General features: G+C 42.5%; 1 pseudogene; it reads right to left on the bottom strand.

The window, feature by feature from the left end:
- Window positions 1-2,526: 2,526 nt before the first annotated feature.
- On the bottom strand, window positions 2,527-14,868 carry LOC146560278 (tubulin alpha chain-like; annotated as a pseudogene).
- Window positions 14,869-17,742: the final 2,874 nt, after the last annotated feature.

Below are 17,742 nucleotides of genomic sequence, written 5' to 3'. Positions count from 1 at the left end.
GATGTGGCGGTGTAGACTTCGTGGCCCAATATATCCCAGAATGCATAGCGCGGCAGTGGGTGTGGATAATTTTGGCGGAAAAAAACGGGGGATGAGGGGCGCCCGAAGAGTAAAGGCTTTGTGAACTAGGGGGGTTAACAAAGATATAGATTCACTAAAAATGTCGCTTTTAGTTATTATAATGTTAAATTATTATATTTTAATTTATTTACGTTATTTTACTTTATTCAGAATTAACCTGGCGGTTAACTTTCTTTTCTAGATTTTGGGGGGTGAAAATTAAGCATACCAGTGATTAAACAGCTCATGTACTCTTTATTAAGCAGCACCTTAATAAAAGAAAGTGCTGATATTGAAAGAACAGAACTACAAAACAAAGTGGTCATGTCTCCATGTTACACTCTCACATAGCATTAAAACACATTTTCAAACACATTTATTTAAAGTTGAAAAATATACACAGGAATGTGTAACAAGATTTGGTAGAACAACGTAACAGTGCTTCTGAGCGAACTTGCATAACTTTGATGATTTTATTGCAATGAACCTACTCCTCACCTTCCTCATCTCCTCATTTAAAAGGAAAAAAAAAAAAAAAAAAGACAGCACAAATTACCACAATGAAACACATGGGCTTAATTTTAGAAAGAGCCATACAGAGCAAAGCAGCAGCAGCTCCCTCTCTAAATGATGTGCCATAAGGTGGGCTGATATAGTGGCAACTAAAATCTCCATCCATTCACCTCTATTTATCCAATTCAGGGTTGAAGGGGTGCTGGAGCCTATTCGAGCTACCATAGGGTGACAGGCAGGATATACCTTGGACAGGTCGCTAGTATGTCACAGGGCTGCCACTAAAATTCATTTTGAGCAATCACTTGTATCGACAGAAGTTTCAAATGAAACCTTAGCAACCCTAATATCAAGCAGAATGTAACATTATTGTATATTGGACTAAATCAGCCATAAGGTTAGAGAGGCTTTTTTGTGGAAGCAAGTGTGTTTCAGGCAGATGAAAAAGAGCCCCAAATGAAAAGCTCTTGAACTCATAAACAATTCACAAAAAAACATAGAAAACATACCAAGTGTTTAAACTGAGAAAATGTACCTTTTAAAGACAAATATTAGCCCATTTTAAATTTGATGGCAGCAACTGATCTAAAAAAAAGACTCTTCTACTATGAAGCCACACTGCTGTAATAGAGTCAGTATGTTATTTATCAGTCTTATGCAACAAATTCTCTGAAAAAATGTCATCAACATTTAGAGCATTGCTCTAAAATCTGTATATAACTATCAGCATTGATGGTGCCTTTCCAGATGTGCAAGTTGCCAATTTCATGGTCAGTAATGCACACCCATACCATCAGAAGTGTAACCTTTAGAAGGCCCATCTCTTCTTTAGTCCAGAGAATTGATCTGACCATAGAAAAGTTTTTCAATTTGTGCATTTTAAATGCATTTTGCCCAGAGAAGATGGTGGTGTTCCTGGACCATGTTCTTCTTTTTCTTTAACTTGGATTTGTCATTGGCACAGTAAATTATGATTATGATTCACATACAGCAATTTCTGCAAGTGTTCCCATGCAGTGATTTCCATGACACAGGCATACTTTTTTGTAATGCAGTGCTATATTAAGGCCTGAAAATCACAGGACTGCAATGTTGATTTTGGGCTTTGTCCCTTGCGCACAGAGATTCCTCCACATTCTCATAATGCATTGATGATGTTATGTATTGTAGATTATGCGATATTCAAGCCTTTACAATTTTACATTGAGGGATGTTATTCTGATTTTTTTTCACAATTTAAAGACGCAGTTTTTATAGGTTGATGAAACTCTTCCTTTCTAAGATGCTCTTTTTATACCACATTACTGACCTGTCTTTCATGCAACTGAAAAATGTACAAGGAGACAACTTCTCACAAAAACAAAGCAGCTAGTCTGACTAAAAAGACGAAAAAACACGATTTTTCTTCTGTTTTTCTTATCTGTTTGTTAAAAGGTGGTTTGTTTCATGTCCTGACAGTATTTAGTTCAACAAGCGGTGACTTCCGGAAGCTTTTTTTTTAAAAAAAAAAAAAAAAGGAAAAAAACGGGGGATGAGGGGAGCCCGAAGAGTAAAGGCTTTGTGAACTAGGGGGGTTAAGAAAGATATAGATTCACTAAAAATGTCGCTTTTAGTTATTATAATGTTAAATTATTATATTTTAATTTATTTACGTTATTTTACTTTATTCAGAATTAACCTGGCGGTTAACTTTCTTTTCTAGATTTTGGGGGGTGAAAATTAAGCATACCAGTGATTAAACAGCTCATGTACTCTTTATTAAGCAGCACCTTAATAAAAGAAAGTGCTGATATTGAAAGAACAGAACTACAAAACAAAGTGGTCATGTCTCCATGTTACACTCTCACATAGCATTAAAACACATTTTCAAACACATTTATTTAAAGTTGAAAAATATACACAGGAATGTGTAACAAGATTTGGTAGAACGTAACAGTGCTTCTGAGCGAACTTGCATAACTTTGATGATTTTATTGCAATGAACCTACTCCTCACCTTCCTCATCTCCCTCCCCATCAACAGAGTCAACTCCAACCTCTTCATAATCCTTCTCTAGAGCTGCCATGTCCTCTCTAGCCTCAGAAAACTCACCCTCCTCCATTCCCTCACCCACATACCAGTGAACAAATGCACGCTTGGCGTACATCAAGTCAAACTTGTGGTCAAGTCATGCCCAGGCCTCAGCAATAGCGGTGGTGTTGCTCAGCATACACACAGCCCTCTGGACCTTGGCCAGGTCTCCACCAGGAACCACAGTGGGTGGCTGGTAGTTGATGCCAACCTTGAAACCGGTGGGGCACCAGTCCACGAACTGGATGGTGCGCTTGGTTTTGATGGTAGCAATGGCAGCGTTGACATCTTTGGGCACCACTTCGCCACGGTACAAAAGGCAGCAGGCTATGTACTTGCCGTGGCGAGGGTCACATTTCACCATCTGATTGGCTGGCTCGAAGTAAGCGTTTGTGATTTCTGATACAGTTAGCTGCTCGTGATAAGCTTTCTCTGCAGAGATGACGGGGGCGTAGGTGGCCAGGGGGAAATGGATACGAGGGTAGGGCACCAAGTTGGTCTGGAACTCTGTCAGATCAACATTGAGGGCGCCATTGAAGCAAAGCAGTGATGGAGGACACAATCTGGCTGATCAACCTGTTCAGGTTGGTGTAGGTAGGACGTGCGATATCGAGGTTCCTACGGCAGATGTCATCTCGTTATCTACCATGAAGGCACAGTCAGAGTGCTCTAGGGTGGAGTGGGTGGTCAGGATGGAGTTGTATGGCTCAACCACAACGGTGGACACTTGGGGAGCTGGGTAGATGGAAAACTCCACCTCCTGTGCAAATCTCCCATCCGGACGTTTATGCCTAAAGGGTTGTATGGTCTAAAGAGATTGTTGATTGAGCATTAAACACCAAGTGTTGTTCTTCTTTCAGCCCAAAGATCAAAGAATTGGGGTATTTAACAGGATCCAACCATCGCCCTGATCAGACATATTCTAACAGGATTGCACACAGGATGCTGCAGAAGCAAAATCAGTTTCCAAAACGTCAATCTGGATATCAGCCTGTTTTCTTTTCCTCATTACATCATGAGCTTTAGAGTATCTGCTGAGCTACTGGGCACAACTTAATATAAGCTGTTTATATTTATTTCTGATCTACAACAAGCAGCACAACTGTTAGAACTGTCACAGCTGACATTAACTTAGATGGAAACCTACTTCCACGACAGAGTTTACCTCCTATGATGTCAATATAAGCTCAGACGCATGTTGAATAACAAATATCCACTTTCCCTGCTGCCACCTGCATGAACATTACAGCCAACAGGTGGATTTTCCCGTTTCACAGCTAGCCAAACAACGAGGAAACACTGACTGTTTAGGAGACACAGAGTGAAAGTGGACAGTACATCTTTGGTTTCTTAACATGAAACTCTTTGCTGTAGCCAGGGGGAGTACCAAAGTGACCCCCCTTAGACTTGTTAGTTTTAATCTTGTTTTCCACTGAGGTTCACTGGTTTTCTAATATAATGTAAGTCTATGAGCTGCAGCCAACCCACCAACCTGATGACGTCACGTTCTGTTGTAAAAACGTCAAGGACTTCTCTCTTAAATCTAACTTCACAGACAATGTTACATCTATGCAAGTTTGTGACAGCAGAGCTTCATGGTGCAAATTAATGGCCTGTATTTATATAGCGCTTTACTAGTCCCTAAGGACCCCAAAGCGCTTTACATATCCAGTCATCCACCCATTCACACACTGGTGATGGCATTGTAGCCACAGCCACCCTGGGGCGCACAGCCAGTAATCCTCCCCCTTTACTAAATTATAAGTTTGGTGTATTTTGCTTTACTAAGTATTACTTCTTAGGGCTAAATGCCCGCAATGTGCTGATGAAGGGATGCAGGGATCAAGAGTATGGAGGGTCAGGAGTGACAAAATTAATTAATTAATACACCATTAATAATTAATTAAATGTGGCAATAATTAATAGATACCCATTAATTTCATTTATGTATTCAATTTTTAATTCCATCCATCCATTCGCTTCCGCTTATCCTTTTCAGGGTCGCGGGGGGCAGGGTCGCGGGGGGGGGGGGCAGCTGGGATAGGCTCCAGCCTATCCCAGCTGTCATAGGGCGAGAGGCGGGGTACACCCTGGACAGGTCGCCAGTCTGTCGCAGGGCCAACACACAGGGACAGACAACCATTCACACTCACATTCACACCTAGTGGCAATTTGGATTATCCAATTAACCTATCCCCACAAGCTCAATTTTTAATTAATTATACAAAACATTTAATTCATTATTTAATTATGTTGTTTTTTTTTGTTCATTTTGGCACTCCTGACCCTGCAGCTGTGTTCTTGATTTATTTTTATCCATCAGCTTCACCCATCAAACTCAGGGGCGGGGTTAACGCTGTTTGAGTCAAAACCATTGCTTCAGGCTGGTGGCCATTCCTTCAGCGGGTGTGATAAGTTTGTAGCATAAACCTATTCACTGGAACGTTAAGGACAATTCAACTACACAGAAAAAAGCATTAAACACTGTTAAGATTCAATATTGAGGAAGGGTACAAGAGGTGATCGAAGAATAACCACACCGATCCGGCCGGGTGAAGTCAAACGAAGATTTTAATGAATACACGCGTGGGAAGACAACTCTGTACGCAGACAGGAAGTAGTCTTCGACTTAATCAAAGCATGAACAGATATTTTATAGCATCAGGGTTTATTTACTGACGCCCCTTCATACGTCACAGATACATTTTATACATAGATCAGATCAACATCATCATTGACTTTTCACCTAGAAAATCATCTTCTATTTTCATGGCTAGCCCTTCCTGTCTACCTTTCAGTTCTTGTCTTGTTCCTCTTTCTTGCCGAGACACCAAGAAACGGTTCCTCTTTTACCAAGACAATTTTGCAGTTACAGCCAAACATAACTAACCTCTCCTCTAAATAAATCTAATTTAAAGTGTGTGTGTGTGTGTGTGTGTTGACCTCACATGCTCTTTGTGTCATCTCTTCACCTACTGTCTGTGTCTCGTCCTCAAATGCTCTTTCTCAATTCACCTGTTGCACTTCTGACCTTTTACCAGACCAGAAGCTCACTGAGACTATGTGTATGTCTTCTACTAAATAAATGTTTTAATCAAGAACCTCTCTTAAGGCCTTCTTAAAGCTATCTGTTATATTGTTAAAGCCTCGTCTTAGCCTGCGGCTCAAAATAACTTCCTGCTTCTTTCTGCATACAACTTCCTGTCAGCCTGCAACTCAGTCTTTCTGAAAGAGACACTGTTTAAACCTTGGAGTGCAATATCCATGCTGCAAATTATATTATTAATGCAATAACAATTATTTAACAATAGCAGTAAAATAATTTCCCTCCTCGACACTCCCCCTTTTGACCTCTGGAACACCAGAGGTCACAATACATTGTGTCCTCACGCAGACCCTTCTCTGGTGGTCTCGAACCTCGAGATCTCCAGGATCCTCGCCCCTCCTGTGGTCGCCGAGATCGATCTTCTGCAAAGGAAACAAAACACCTTTTCTTGCATCTCCCTAACTTATCCTATCTGGGACTCTTTAATCAAAAGCCTGATCCTAATTACCTTCTTAAATTATTGACTTGTATTTATGTATACTCTTCAACGTTACTCATCACTTTAAAATTCTTTTAAGCGCTGGTTTCACGTCCAGTTGCTCGCTCTACTTTCCCTTATCTGATCATCAACATCCTGTGCACAAGTTGTCGCTGCTGCAAGTTAATCTACTCCAAAAGAAAACAACCACTTTAATCAATTAAGTTTAAGCATATAAGCAATTACTCCTGTATACATTTCATCATAGCTAAATGCTGCCTTGAAACAACTCCTATGTGTTAACACTAACTTCATTTTAAAACCTCACATTTCCTATGTTATCACCTGTTTTGGTATAACCTTTTTATTTCATTTTGCTCCCTTAATGTAACAATACCTTCTAATTCTAATGTATCAGACTTAACCAAAATATATGCTTTCCTTCCTCTTTGGTCCTTCTTTAAGTTCAGTTAAAAGCTAAATGAATTTAGGGCCTTTTGCCTGGAATCAATACTGTCATGTGTGTTTCTTAACTCTGTGTCTGTAAGCGTGTGCAATCCTTCATGAACTCATATTATCCTCACAGTAGATTGGCTAATCATAGCGCTAGCCAAAGGCTCATGACCCTCCAGAGACAAATTTGAGCCACAACTCCTTTAAAAGCACAAAATGCAATATGTATAAAATAGTTATAACTGCACCTGAAATACAAAGTTAACATCATCATAAACATCTTATGGTCATCAAAGCAATGGGCAGGGCTGCGACCCAATTTAGCCCTGTCTGCGCACAAATTTTAGCCAACTTGCTTTTCAAATTTAGGTTCATCCTCTCTACCTTTCCTTGAGATTGAGGATGAAAGACCGTCCCGAACTTATGTTGCACTCCCAACATCCTCTCTACCTCTTGCAAATCTTTATTCTTGAAGTGAGTACCATTGTCTGATCTAATTCTCTTGGGAAACCCATGCCTTGGAATGTAATGATTGATTAAGCACTTAATCACGCTTTTCGCGTCTTCACATTTAGTCGCCCATCCACACACACCAGCAAATACCTCACCCCACCTGGGCCTGTATCAATCATGTCGGTATAATCAATCACGACCTCTTCTCCTGGCCTTTCTGGCATGAGAAACTTACCAGCTTCAGGTTTTACTGCTGGCTTTGGGTTGTGTGCCCCACAAATTAGGCACGTTCTGGCCTTTTCCAGTATCATCCTCCTCAAATCAGGATGCCACCATCGGCACAAATTTCTCTCCATCTGTTCCACTCCCACGTGACCAAGCCCGTGAGCCTCATTCACCTTTTGTTCCGCCATTTTGGCCGTTAAAGCGGGACGCCCATCTGGCCCCCTCCACAAACCGCCATCTTGCCAGGCTCCTTTGTTTTCCCACACCCCCTTTTCCTCTGGGGATGTCTCCTCCTGAGCCTGTCTAACTTCTTCCATGCTGTTAGTGCTAACCTCCTCTTCTGGGGTTACCTGCACCAGTTGTCTCTGTCCTTTGTAGCCCGCTGCTTCCTTTGCGGCTTCGTCAGCTTTCTGATTTCCTCTTGCCACCATACTGTCTGCTTGTGAGTGGCCTTTGCATTTTATAATACTTACCTCGTCTGGGTCCTCCAGGGCCTTTTTGTGACAGATGGGTGCATTAGTGGCCGTTCTGAACCCGGCTCTCTTCCACTGAGCCAGTTCCACATGAGCTGCTCCAAACGCATATGCTGAGTCAGTGTAGATGTTCACTCTCACGTTTTTAGCCAACCTCAGGGCTCGAGTTAGGGCTATCACTTCAGCTCTCTGGGCCGACTGTTGTCCCTCGATTTTTCCTTCAACCTGGGCTTTCTTAATACAGTCATGTGGTTCTCCTGACCCCATTAGGTCTGCCATATTTATTCCTTCATGTGTGAATATCAGATTTGGCGCCTCTAAAATTTTGCTGAACCTTTGTTGCGTCAGTGGAGTCATTGTGAATGCCTGTGAGTTCACATAGGCCACTACACTGTGTGTAGTAAGCACTTTCAGTGGGTGTTCCCTCACTATATGTGCTGTTTTCTGAATTATCTTTGCTACTCCTGCTGCGTGTTGTGTGCATGTGGGATGCCTTGCTTCTGTTGAATTTAATCTTATGCTAACATACATAAGTACATCCCTACCTCCCCCTTTTTTCTGAAACAACACACCATTCACAACTCCCTTTGTTTCTGAAACATCAAGATAAAATGCCTCATCATAGTTAGGTGTGGCCAGATCTGTGGCTCTTGACAAATTCTGTTTTAGTGAAATGAACGCTGTCTCTGTGTCCGGCGTCCAAGGCAATTCAGCCTTCAGATTTCGAACACCAACTTTCTTGATCAGGTCCCTTAAAGGGGCCGTTTTACCCGCATAGTTCGGAATGAACTGCCTGCTGTAACCTGTCAAGCCAAGAAAGGAAAGCAACTCCTTCACAGTTCTTGGTTTTGGATGTGTCAGAATTTGGTCTCTGTGTGTGTTCATTAACCCCACTGATCTGTGTGCGATCACCCGGCCCAGGAATGTTACCTCTGGCCGGACCAACTGCAGTTTTTCTTTGCTCACTTTGAAGCCACACTCCGCCAATCTGTTCAACACCACGAGCGATGCTGCCGTACAGGCCGCTGCTGACGGGGCTGCAATAAGAAGATCATCAACATACTCTATTAATGTACAGCCCCCTGGCAGTTGACATGGGGACAATGTCTCCTTCAACACCTGATTAAAAATTCCTGGTGAGAGTGCAAAGCCTTGTGGTAGGCGTGTGTACCTAAATTTGCGGCCTCTGTATGTGAATGAGAAAATGTCTCTGAGTGACTCGTGCAGTGGGAGACAAAAGAATGCATTCGCTAGGTCAATACATGTGAACCACTTTTGGTCTTCAGTTTTGTGCTTCTATTATGGTCTGTTAAATGGTATGTCAGACTTCAGCTGGAACAGGACAGGCGAACAGTTAGCTAGACCTACATCTGTGGGCCCTGCGGACCACAAAGTACCAGGCAATTTTGAGAGCTCAGCTACTGCATCAGGATGATCCATTCTTTCCCTGCCATGTATTCTGGAGATTTCTTTATGTTCTAAGATCACTGCATCGTTGGACAAACAAGTTATGCGATATATTTTACATTTTGGTGCATACCAGACATTTGGAATTTGGGTGCTTTGCCAGCATGCGTTGTCCAGCGCCCGCTTGACCATTGGTCCCAGATCTCTTGGCCCATGACCCTCGTGGACCGCCAATGTAATGTGAGGGGCTGAATCCTCTCCCACATTGTACCAAGGCAGTTGTTCATCAGTAAATTTCACAGCCGCGGCCACACCTTCTGGTCCAACATAAATGTTATGTGTTTGCACATTCCACGTCTGTCCCTCAAGATCAGACTGGAACTGTTCCCGATAGATATCGTTATCTTCCCTATCATAAAAGAGTGTAACGTGGAAAGGATCTCGCGGGGGGAATAGACGGCCAGGCTCATTACCCAGGGTTTCCATAGCTGATAATGTCTCAAAATGCCTTCTTCCACTAGCCTCCCCCAGTAGATTTTGACAGTGGGTTGTTCAGAGTTCTGGACTAGATATTGAGTCTTTGAAGGTGATCCCAGTTTCACAAGCAGGTCCCTGCCCATGAGATTTTCCAGGCACCTGTCAGGACACCACATATTGGTGCTTCAAAGTCTGTTTTCCCAGCTGTGTCAATGCTGGATCATCATCATTGACAGCATAGGTTCTGCCGTCCCCACGCTGTTCAGTTTCTCCGGGCTCCATCAGTATTGCTCCCCCTCCCAGCCCCAGTCGGCTACTGGGTACTGGGGGGCTGGTGCTGCATTCGGGTTTGGAGCCTGATGTGCTCCCCTGTAAGCAACTCTTTGTCTTGGGCCTCCTCGTGCCTGGGGTTGATAGCCTCGCCTCTGATAATTTCGCTGCGATTCAGGGCATTCTCGGGACCAGTGTCCTTCTGCTCCACAGCTGTAACAGCCAGTCCAAGACACACTGCCAGGATTCCCCGGATTCCGAGCCCTTTGTCCTCCCCTCACGGATCCACCACGCCCTCTCTGCGGTCCACCGGTCCCCCAATTCCCTACGGGTTGACGCTGCCTTGGTGCATTGGCGGGCCAACGGTCATCAGGGTAGAGACCCGGATCCTGATCTGGCCAGTCAGGCACAGGATCGGGCTGAGACCTTGCCACCATTATTTTCCTTGCGCTCTCTTTCTCCTCTTTCTTTCTGTCTCCTGCTTTGTTTTTTGCTTCTACCAGCTGCAACTTGACCAGCCACGCCTGGGCTTCCTCCAACTCTTTCTTTTGTTTGTTTGCCAAATCCTGTTCCTGCTGAAGTCTGTGGGTCACATGTCTGTCCCACTGCACCGAGTCTGCAACGGCAAAATCTGGGTTCTTTTCCAAGTCAACTGCAACCTGGTTGGGCAGCCCTGCCAGCACTGCCGAACGAAACCACGCTCTACTTTCACCCTCCTTCCCCGGATGTATTCCTGTTCCTAACAACCATTGTTCCTTTGCTTTAGCTAAACACTCTCTGGGTGTGTTTTTAGGATCCCAAATAATTTTTGGAATGGCTCCAAAGTTAGGAGTTGGGTCCTTCTCCCGAACTGCATCTGCTAAGTCACTCTGCACCTCATGATATTTCAGGTCATTTGCATATCTAGTTGTTTGAGCTATCTGCTCTACATCTGCTAACCCACCACCCAGCATACAACGTCCGGCCAAAGTGCGAAAGTCGCCCAGCGCTAATTCTTCTCCTTCCCAATGTTCTCCCTTGGTTATTGGTGGAAGTTGTTTAACCAATGCTTCCAAATCTCTCACCTTATAGGCGCGATAAACTGGTTCGTTCTTTGGACCTGCTATTAGAGGCAGACTTAAACCAGGGTCAGGAGCTCCTTGTTCAAAACTCACTTTTCTACTCTTCCTCGACTTTCCTTTTCCCTTTGAGCTCTTAAATATGGGCTGTCTCTGTGCTTGGTCTCTCTTCACACTTCTTTTCCTCAAAATTAGGCTTGTACTTGGTTGAGGTTCAGCTCCTCCATCTTCGTCCTCCTCATCGTCTTCTTCTTCTGATGACGTCGCACGGTCTTCATTCTCCTCTTCTGGCCCTCCCTGCATTACTCTCTGCTTTATAACCTCCAATGCCGTTAATGCCTCTATGGACGCACGTAGGGCCTCATGCATTTGTCCATACACTTCTCCTTCAGTTTTTAACACCAAGCTCAGAGGTATTTTATCACCCAGCCCTCTCTGTTGGGATGTAATAAGTTTGCTTACCTCAACCTCCATCGCTTGGCACTCTTTCTCTGCTGATTTTAATACTCCAGGGGAAGCCAAACGAATAGCTTTCTTAAGCTGTTCAAGCTGATCCTTCAGAGGTTTGCATCCCCTTTTCCCACTAGGTGTCGCACCCGAGCTGTCAGCCATTCTCTGAAACACAGACTTACCTCTTCCAATGGCGTTGGTCGACTCCACCTTCTTGGTCTAGGTCACCCAGACACGCTTAACTTTCGGTTTCAGTCTTCGTCTCGCTGTTCTCGCAACCACTGGCTCCTCTTCCCCTGCTCGGTGATACACGAAGTTTAACCCAGCACTTTAGACGCTGTCCTCGCGTTCTCAAGCGTTGACACTCAATCAAAATTATTCGCCCTGAAAGTGTTAATATATGACACCAGCAACCCTTATGCGCAACGCGCTCATCTCCGTATACTTACCTCTCCAATAGTTCCTCGGATTAGTGTTTTTTCATTTATTTTAAACCTCCGTATACTTTACAGCAACACACCCTCAAGGGTCCCTCAACTTGTCCCGTACTAATAAGTCTAAAACCAAGAAATCACCTTTATGACATTATGTCAAAGCTTTCTCCATGTTGCACAGCCTGCCACAGGTTTAACAAAAAAATCGCTGCCCGAGAAGGCTCCCACATATCAAGGTGGTCGTTTTCACAAACTTCCAGCAGACCCTCAAATAAACAAAAACAACGACCCAGGCAGGCTTCCAGTTCAGCCTCCTCAATTTCTATGCACACTGAAAACTCATGGGGAGATTCTTCTGTCTCCCCGTGTCCTACACAATTCACCTCCAAATGATCCCCTACAATTGAAATTTCAGTGTGGAATGACGCAGAGATTAACATTTCCTTATTTATTCACTATATGTAACCTGAATTTTCTCTCTCTTATCAAATAACAAAGGTTATCTTTACAATTTGTTATTGAACTACTAATTAAGTTGCTTTTTATGGTGTCAGTGATAAACTGCCCCTAAAAAGTCCACTTTATTGCGTGCTCATTGAGTTACTCCTATCAAAACTATTTAACAAGTTCAATTTACACATACTCATTAATTTGTCACGCTTATTAGTGGCTCATGGTTGCTTAAAGCCTATGTCTGACTTGACCACAGAGTTAGAGCATCATTCAATCCTCCCAGGATGACCACTCCACTTACTCTGCATCCAGTCAGCTCATGAATTAACAACCCTTTTATTTTTTGTTTATGCCTTCAAATCCACCTTAAATCTTCTTACCTAAACGTTGGTTTTAAACACAAACAATTCTTATATTCTATTTTGAAACGCTGTCACCCTTCATATATTTACAATGTTATTATTTACTAAGCCAGCATTTTAATCACAGACATTTATCCACATTTACAAACAATAGTTATAGAGCTCAATGACACACAAAACCGAAAGCATAATCCTCTCATGCGCTCTGCATCAGCTGCCTCATTTGCATGCACACACACTCTTCATCTAAGAATAGCAGCAGGCAGTCAGTGCATTGCTGACTCGACCCACAGAGATCTTTTTAATACAGAGACGTCTTATATTTACAACTGCACAGATTTTAAACCTTTTAACACCTATCAAATTTCGACAAATTTAACATAACCGTTTTTTGCGATCAATTAACCAGTATCAAGACTTTAACTGTTTCTGGCCTCATTTCTAAAATCCCTAACTCAATTTAAAAGCGTCAACCAACCCAAACTTTTTGAAGTTTTAGGTTAAAGTTACACGCCCGAAATCCACTTCTGCTGGCCAAAAAAGCGCAGATACCGTTTCAAACGGTAAGGAGACTAACTCCTAGCTATTTTGGAGGTTCCCAAGTTCTCCCCGGTTGCCAACCGTACTAACCCTATTCGCCGATAGGTCAGGGCCAAGCGTCCTTGGCCGGGAGGGAGCATTACCTCCGAGAACTGCGCTTCCTAGCAGACTCTAACTGCCGTTCTAGAATAATTTATAATACTTTGAAACAACAATCAACACCCGAAACAAGTGTATAACTGAGGCAGGTGCAACCTAGTGGTCAAATGGAGACTCCAACTCACAAAATGACCGCTCAGGTCCACTCTTATGACCAAATTTGGACTCTAACCAACACAATAACCAATTCCCTACCAAACTACTTGAGACTCTAACTCAATTTCTTTGGGACTTCAACCCAGTATTTAAACCTTTCTTATCAGACTCTTAACTACTTTCATTTCCTCTTAGCAGAACTCTAACTGCTTCAACTCATGAGATTTTCATCAAAATCAAAACAGACATCCACCAGTAACTTCAGTGAGTAGACTTAAATTTTATCATATCCAATTTGGCACACTTTGGAAATAATTCAACAGGTAGTGCCTTACCTTTTGGATAAGCCGGCTTATGCCCACTCACTTAGACCACTGGAATTCATGTCTGCCCGTCAGACCACCCAAGACCCCGGATTTCTCCGTCCAAACCTCCAACTCTCCCTCCTCAATAACCGGACGAAGCCCCCAAATGTTAAGATTCAATATTGAGGAAGGGTACAAGAGGTGATCGAAGAATAACCACACCGATCCGGCCGGGTGAAGTCAAACGAAGATTTTAATGAATACACGCGTGGGAAGACAACTCTGTACGCAGACAGGAAGTAGTCTTCGACTTAATCAAAGCATGAACAGATATTTTATAGCATCAGGGTTTATTTACTGACGCCCCTTCATACGTCACAGATACATTTTATACATAGATCAGATCAACATCATCATTGACTTTTCACCTAGAAAATCATCTTCTATTTTCATGGCTAGCCCTTCCTGTCTACCTTTCAGTTCTTGTCTTGTTCCTCTTTCTTGCCGAGACACCAAGAAACGGTTCCTCTTTTACCAAGACAATTTTGCAGTTACAGCCAAACATAACTAACCTCTCCTCTAAATAAATCTAATTTAAAGTGTGTGTGTGTGTGTGTGTGTTGACCTCACATGCTCTTTGTGTCATCTCTTCACCTACTGTCTGTGTCTCGTCCTCAAATGCTCTTTCTCAATTCACCTGTTGCACTTCTGACCTTTTACCAGACCAGAAGCTCACTGAGGTTATGTGTATGTCTTCTACTAAATAAATGTTTTAATCAAGAACCTCTCTTAAGGCCTTCTTAAAGCTATCTGTTATATTGTTAAAGCCTCGTCTTAGCCTGCGGCTCAAAATAACTTCCTGCTTCTTTCTGCATACAACTTCCTGTCAGCCTGCAACTCAGTCTTTCTGAAAGAGACACTGTTTAAACCTTGGAGTGCAATATCCATGCTGCAAATTATATTATTAATGCAATAACAATTATTTAACAATAGCAGTAAAATAATTTCCCTCCTCGACAACACCAAGTAGGCAAAGTTCTTCACGTTACTCATGCATGAGGGAGAGAACCACGACAAGCGCCGTTCCTTCGCTTGACCCCAGTCGCTCTCGTCCACTCCCCCGTAACACTGCTCTTTTATTGAGGTTACATGAATATACATAGGTTCATTAACATATGACGTCTACATACACACAAAGAGTACCTTGCCTGTGTGTGTGTGTGTGTGTGTGTGTGTGTGTGTGTGTGTGTGTGTGTGTGTGTGTGTGTTGTCAGAGTGTGACCCCATAAACGACTTCCCTAACCCTGCTGGTTTGGAAGTCCAACAGTTCATCTAAACAAAAGGCACTTAGCCTAAAACAGATATAGACACGTTTATCCGACCATAAAACAATAAGAGAAGGTACGACCTCTCCCATGCTCCCAGAATGTAGGTGTGAAAGCCAGAATACTCTGGAATGCACACAAAGCCTTTGCAGACTATTAAGGATCACACATCCTATCACTACACAATCGATTATACACCTCTAAGCATATATGGTTAAATATTTCTAAGCATAAATGACAATAAATAATACAAATTTAACAGGGCGTTTCTCAGCAACAATTATGAACATGTAGAAAATAATAATAATGGATACTTTATTGATCCCCATGGGGAACTTACTTGTTTTTCTCTGCATTTGACCCATTCACTCAGTGAAGCAGTGGGCAGCCCACTAAGCAGGCGCCCGGGGAGCAGTGTGTAGGGACGGTACCTTGCTCAGGGGTACCTCAGGGTAATCGTTAAGTGGATTCGAACCGCCGACCTTCCGATCATGGGGTGACCACTTTACCTACTGAGCTATCCCTGCCCCCTAACTGAACTGTGCTTTGAAGTACTCTGTTTGTGTGTCACCAAATATACTTTTAATATTTTTTTAGCCGAGGATGTAGCGTTTTTTAAGATAGAGCCTCTTTGCAGAAGTGCTGATTTTGTGGATTTCCTGGATGTCTGCCCAGCCCAGCTCTCATGACCCCAGCTGACGGTACACCGGCTTCATTTCCTAGGGTTATATCTACTTGTTTCAGTCGCCATTTCTGAATTATAACGAATATTAAAAAGGAGGAGAGAGCAAATAAATCAGATTAACACCTGATCTTTGTGCTTTCTGTTCAATAATCAGCGTGACCTGTGTATACACGTGTAAACTTTATTAAAAGAGATAATATTGGTGTTTCTGTCATGTAGCAACTCTTAGGTTTAACTTCATCAGACTTGTTTGACACTGTGAAACCCATCAGTATTAGTTTTCTTCTAACATCCAGAAGTCTGCACGATGTGTTTTGTCTTTCATAGTTTCTAAGAAGCCTTTGAGAGTTAAAAGGAACATGAACATCATTTAAAAAAAAGAGAGAGAAAAAGAAAACACCCCACACAAATCAGATGTTACTCTGATTTTATTTTTATTTTAGTAAACTCAGAAAATTCTACAGTTGAATAAATATTAAACAGTGGATATTTCTGGACAGACTGGAGTCTTCATGATCAGCATGCTGGTTCAGATGCTGCTCCTCTCGGTGGAAAATGTGCTTTCTCGTTCCTCCTCTGTCCTCCGTGAGTGGAGACACACACGCTGCAGTTTTTACTTGCAAGGGCGATCACAGAACGCTCACACCAGAGTGGGGGCCCTGCGATGTGCGCTCTGCCACTGCCCTGGTTTTTATTTATATACAAAAGTAATACAATAGTGAATAGACAGAGGAATGTTGGTGCGTATGTATGTGCGTATGTTAGGTGTGTGTGTGTGTGTGATTCTGAAGGACGCGGCCCCTCTTCTTGTGAGGGAGCGCTGATAAAAGTGTCCAGCTCTCCTCTTCCTGGTAGGAGATAAACTGCTTGTTCAGCTATTATCGCTGTGGGAAAGAATTTATAAAACAGAAACAAATCTTATAGTGGACAACAGTCTAAGTCATACAAAGGTCATCATGCAGTGTTCTATCACATGTAAACTTATATCATTAAAAGCTTATACTGACTACTAAGTACAATTTTCCATTGACATCCTCGTATAAAAAAGATTTTTAATGTTAGTTTTAATTCAAAATTCACGATTAAAAAGAAAAAAACGTAACACATACGAACACCAGATAAAGAAAACCGAATGTTTCAGTCTAACATGTGTGCCAGTGAGACAATAAACTTCAGTAAAACTACACAGTCATGAAACTTAACTTTAATCTGTGCGAAACCGATTTGCTCAGCTGTAAATAAAACAGCGAAGTAAGCGAAACCTGACAGACAGAACCTGAGTGAATTGAGTCCAATGTTTAACCACTGAGAGCTAAAACTCAGTGGTTTTAAAGCTGTGTGCCAGTGATTGGATAATCAGCCACTGATAAAGTGCTCTGTAGTTTTCTAACTGCCTTTTAAATCCTGTTTGTCATCTTTAACCCAGGTCAGTCACTTTATGTTAATCTTCCCAGTTATTGTCAAAATCAGCTAAGCTAGAACACCGGGGCTGTGAGCTCAGTACACTCTGTCAGCTGACTGTTAGCAGAGCTAGCGACATCACCGAAAACATCGCCTGTGCTGAATTTTCACAACCTGAACAAACGTGAAGATTACATTACTACATTTGTGGCTAAAAAATTATTAAAAATGTAGTTGGTGACAGAAAAACGCGGTATTTTAAAACTTTACTTACATTTTAGGGCGCCAGCACGATTGCTCCAATGACTGTAGAAAACATTGTGTTTTGAAATGCATTCTGGGATACCTGGCTGCCCCAAGTCCACACACCAGTTCATAGCAATTGATTATTTAGGCCCTGTCTTCACTTACTTTGCAGGGTAACCAATCAGATGTTAGACAAGCTGCAGTGGCAGCATTAACCCCGCCCCCTGAGCTTGATGGATAAGGCTGACAGATAAAATGAATTCATGAACACAGATGTATGACAAATTCATCATTAAATAATTA

This window comes from Mchenga conophoros, linkage group LG14 (assembly GCF_057382185.1).
Source record: "Mchenga conophoros isolate Kocher_MC1m ecotype Shallow Benthic linkage group LG14, M_conophoros_male_GT1.1, whole genome shotgun sequence".
NCBI classification, from domain to species: domain Eukaryota; kingdom Metazoa; phylum Chordata; class Actinopteri; order Cichliformes; family Cichlidae; genus Mchenga; species Mchenga conophoros.
This window is presented reverse-complemented; position numbering and strand designations above follow the sequence as displayed.